The sequence below is a fragment of the Zonotrichia leucophrys genome, chromosome 2 (assembly GCF_028769735.1).
Source record: "Zonotrichia leucophrys gambelii isolate GWCS_2022_RI chromosome 2, RI_Zleu_2.0, whole genome shotgun sequence".
NCBI lineage: Eukaryota > Metazoa > Chordata > Aves > Passeriformes > Passerellidae > Zonotrichia > Zonotrichia leucophrys.
The window spans coordinates 33,179,453-33,184,523 of NC_088171.1; positions in this window are offsets into that span (position 1 = coordinate 33,179,453).

Below are 5,071 nucleotides of genomic sequence, written 5' to 3' on the forward strand. Positions count from 1 at the left end.
TACTTAACATGCTGAGAACAGGAGCAAAAATGGAACAGTGAGAAAAAGGGGTCCAGGCAGCCCGTGGCTCCTCTATCTAGAGAGCTGCAACACTGCACTCCACACAGAACTGATCGACTGCTCTACCCCAGTTAGTTTATAGATTTTATTTATTTATTTTAAAGCAAATATAAAGGTCTATACAAGCCCCTGTGATACACCTGAAAGCTGCTTGAGGAGCTCTCTGTCTGTACTTTTCTTTGGGATAAATCCTGAAAGACAAAGAAGCATGATGGAAGATTACCTTGTGCCTGTGCTGCTTACCACTGCTGCTATAATCCAAGTATTATGGGACTGGTCCAGCATGAGAAAATGGAGCCTGGAAGTTTTGGCAGATTCTAAATTACTGAACTTGAGATGCTGTGCAGAGAGCGCATCCTTGCCCTAATGCAGTACTGGAAGAACAAGGGTGGAATCACAGATCAGACCTGGTGGAACTGTTACACCAATATTGGCTCTTGGAAACCACAGATCTCCATTCTTGATCCCTAACGTATCAGATACCTTCACAGTTGGAATGCTCCGCCAAAAACAAAGGAAAAAAAGAGGAAAAAGGGGGTTACAGAGAAACAACTACATTTTAAGCTTAAAAAATAATCTTACACAGGAAGCACCATTGACCTTTTGCACAGTGGGACAATTACTTGCATCATATTATTTGCACATAGACTTAAAGAAAGGTTTGCAGACCTTTGTTGACAAAGATCTTCTTTCATGTTTTGCCAAAACAATTTAGTTGCTATTTGAATGTGAAAGAGATCTACCATTAGATATCAAAAATGTAGCCTCAGTTGCTACCAAAAAGGTTAAGAAATCATTCTGTATAAGGTGGTCTCTCACTTCCTCAGGAAATTCAACAACACTGAATTGAAGTGGTTTGTAGCCTTTCCAAGGCCATTAGAGTATCTGCCAGTTTTAATGAGTGTTTTAACTTCTGTATCTAAAGCAAGAGAAGGAAAAGTATTAGGCTTTATTTGTTCCAGTTTAATACTTCAAACTGAGAAAGTGTGATGGTGGCATTTTTTGTGCTCTCTGGACATACTGAACTACTTAAGCCAAACTGTTTTCTACCCTTACTTGATCAAAGTGTTGTCTTTACAAATACAAGTTTATGAAAGACACAAAAACATTCCTCTGCTGCACCTAACAGTCCCTACCTGTCTATGTACAGATGCAGTGCTACCTGAAAGATTTGATGCAGAAGTAAAACATCAGCAAATAAGAAATTGTCTACAGACACTGAAGGTGAGGTAGCTTAGGTGAATTTGTGTTCTCCTTTATGTTAAAAGGCAAGGGCAGCGACTGTGAGAATGAGGGAAATTCATTTGCATCATTTGCCCAGCCAAAAAACCAAATTGCTTTTGGTAGAATGCAATAGAAAATGTTTATCCCAGATTGTTTTTCTTCTCTGGTTTTTCACATTAGCTCTAGAGGACTGCAGCAGCTAAGTGGACTGATAGTAAAGGGTGGCAGGGGTGCAAAGTCTGCCTGACCAGTTGTTACTTTGTGAAGCCATGCAGCAGAAGGTGCTTTCCCAAAAAGCATGCTTGAGCTGCCTGGGCCTCACCATTTCCACATCATGCAGCACCACAGTCAAATGCTTTGCTGAGTACTGCAATATCAAGTCTTAATGTCATTGCAGATTTGAAGTATAGTTACACAGGACAAATGGCTAAACAACTGTCTTAATAAACTTCCTCTCGTGTGCATTGTCTCTGTACACACACCCCCTCTTGGAAGGTATTCTGTCTCCACATGTAAACCAGTATGTCTCCTAACTGTTGCCATCGGGTGCAAATTTTCCATTACATGCACAGCCTGGGACTAGCCTGGGTAGCAGCTGTTGTGAACTTCTTGTGGCCACTTCTTGGAAGCATTTGGGAGCAGGACATATTTAAGAGCAAGTGTTATCTTGCATTCTCTAGGCTACGCCTAGAATTGAGGCTATACATAAACCTAGATAAATGTCAGGTTTGTCTAAAGTCAGTATTTAAATATTTCCTGCAGCTCATTCTGAACTTCAGCTTCTTGTGTCCTAGCACAGAGTAACATCAAGTTTTTTTACTTAGGTTGACTTGTCACTCTGTTGTAAAGCATAGTATTTGTTCAGAGTTCTGACTACACTAACAATTCACCTAGGACTAGAAGTACAAAAATGTCTAGAGAAAACTGTGTATGTTTCAGTAGCTGTTTTTGCAGAAACATTTAAAATTGCTCTGGCTAATTAATTTCATACACAGAACGTGGAGCTTAAAGAAACAGTGTTCCTAAATCCATTCACAACAAAGCAGAGATGAGACTCCCATTCCTGGGGAGAGTGCAAGCCATGAAAGTTAAAAAAAAGCCCTGCTAACCCAGAGATCTCTGCCCAAGTGATCTCAGTTAAAAAACCCCAACCAACCAACCAACCAACCAACCAACCAAAAAAGCCCCACCCACAAATGAGGAAACAGCTGCAAATGACCCTTTCCTTTTCAGGACTGCCAGTTTTAGAGATGGCCAATTAAGTCCAGCCATTATTCACACATTTCAGGCATCTACAAGTATGTCCAGGACAGCAGGAATTACCACTTTCACCTGTTCTTCAAGTGGACTGCCTTACATCACCGAACATGAAGCACAAAATGAACCATGTAATACAATGCTGCTCCCACTGATAACTTTATATGGACTTGTGCTAAGTAGGATGTTTAGGTCGACAGACCTATCTGTTGGAAGCAACAATCTCCAAGCTCAGTATTGCAACCCTCCTTCAACTTCCAGGCCGCATATGTGCTGAACTGCTCCCTAGCTGGCAAAACTTCTCAAGCCTGGACAATTACAGGCACAAATGCCATACACTGCAGAAAGTAGCCACTCTCACTTCCTGTTATCCTGATTCCCTGAGCCCGAATGCCTCGCTGAACCCACACTGCAGCCACTCCCCATGCTTTTGCATCTGGCTGCCTCACTGCTTCTGTACACTGCTTTCCATAATCCACACAGAATGATCCAGGCTGGAAAAGACCTCTGAGATCAAGTCCAACCTTTGACCAATCACCACTTTGGCACTGAGTGCCACATTGGAACACACCACCTTCAGGGATGGTGACTCCACCACCTCCCTGGGCAGGGAATCCATTCCAATGTTTAACCCTTTCTGTCAAGAGATCAGAATGCCTGACCTGCATCTCCAGAGGCACAGCTTGAGGCCACGGTCCTCTTGATGTATCACTTATAGCCTGGAACAGGAGACCAACCCCCACTTCTCCACAGCCTCGTTCAAGCACTTGTAGAGTGATACAGGCACCCCTGAGCCTCCTTTTCTCCAGGCTAAACCCCCTCAGCTCCCTCTGACACTCCACACAGGATTTGGGCTCCAGACCCGTCCCCAGCTCCATTGCCCTTCTCTGAACAACACTCCAGCACCTCAATGTTTCTTGAACTCACAAGCCCAAAACTGGACCACTGGTAAATCTTGGTGGCCACACTGTCCTTGATCCAAGTCAGGCTGCTGCTGGCCCTCTTGGCCACCTGGGCTCACTCCTGGCTCACTCTCAGCCAGCTTGTGGACCAGCATGCCCAGGTCCTCTTCTGCCAGGCAGCTTTCTGGCCACTCTGCCCCCAGCCTGTAGCACTGTCTAGGGCTGCTGTGACCCAACTGCAGGACTTGGCACTTTACCTCATTGAACCTCAGCCTGTCCAGATCCCCCTGCAGAACCTTCCTACCCTCCTGCAGATCAGTGCTCCCACGGACCTTGCCATCATCTGTGAGCTTGCTGAGGGTGCACTCAATCCCCTCATCCACCTCTTGAGACTGGCCAACAGCTGGATGTGGCATCATTCCCCTCCACCCTCTAGGGCCAGATATCCAGACTGGTTTTTTATTCAGTGAAGAGTGCACCAGTCCAAACCATGGGACTACCAGCTTTTCCAGGAGAATGCCATGGGAGACAGTATCTATCAAAGGCCTTGCTGCAGTCAGTCTAGGTAGACAAGATCCACAGCCTTGCCCTCTCCCACTCAGTGGGTCATGGAATGAGATCAGGTTAGTCAGGCAAGACTTGCCTTTCCTAAACCCACGCTGGCAGGGCCTGATCCCTTGGTTGTCCTGTGTGTGTGATGGCACTCAGGATAGCTGCTCCATAACCATCCTGGGCACCAAGGTCAGACCAATAGGCCTGTAAGCTCCCCGGATCCTCCTTGCAGTTCTTCTTGTGCCTGGGTGTCACACTGGCTAACTCACTGTTTCTGCACACTGCTTTCCATGTTTTGGAAGAACAAAACCAAAATTAAATACACCAATAGTTCTTTATCTTGAGATATTGGGACTTTGGATTACAGAGAAAAATTTTCTTAACATTTCCTAATTTGTCTGGATCACCAATCAATACAGGTAAATTCATCAGAGTTGAAAGATTTGGCTTCAGTGTTTCAGCTACTCTGCTTTCAATTTACTAAGAATTTCCAGCTGAAATTTATGGTAAGACATCATGGATTCAAAGGTATTGAGCAATAACCAGTTAGAACTTGTTTTGTCACCAATTTTTCTGGCATATTCTAATAAGCTTTAAAGATGTGTGCTGGTGTTTCTTTTAACTACTTGTTAATAGTTCCTGGCACCAACACAGAAACAGTTAATGCAATTACATTTCATACACTTACGCTCTTAGAATCATGATAAACTCTTTTGGTGGCTTTCCCTGACAATCAGGATGAAAATTTGCTGCAAGGGCTTTTTGGTTGTATTCCTTTTGCTGTGGCAATATCAACATTCAACCAGCCACTTGCCAGAAAATTAAACAAAGTCAACAGGGTTTCTCTTATTCCACCATCTCACCACAACTCCAGCAAGTGACAAGGATGGCACAAGAGAAAGCTGGACTACCCACCCAGCTTAGCCATCCCAAATAACCACATACTGATTCTCAGGGAAGACAAGGCTCCTGAAAAGACAGGTAAAAGCTGACTTTATCATCCACACCGCAGTATCAAGTATTGTTTAATCTAATTCCAAAGTGACACGAGACAGAATGAAAGACAAGAAACCACA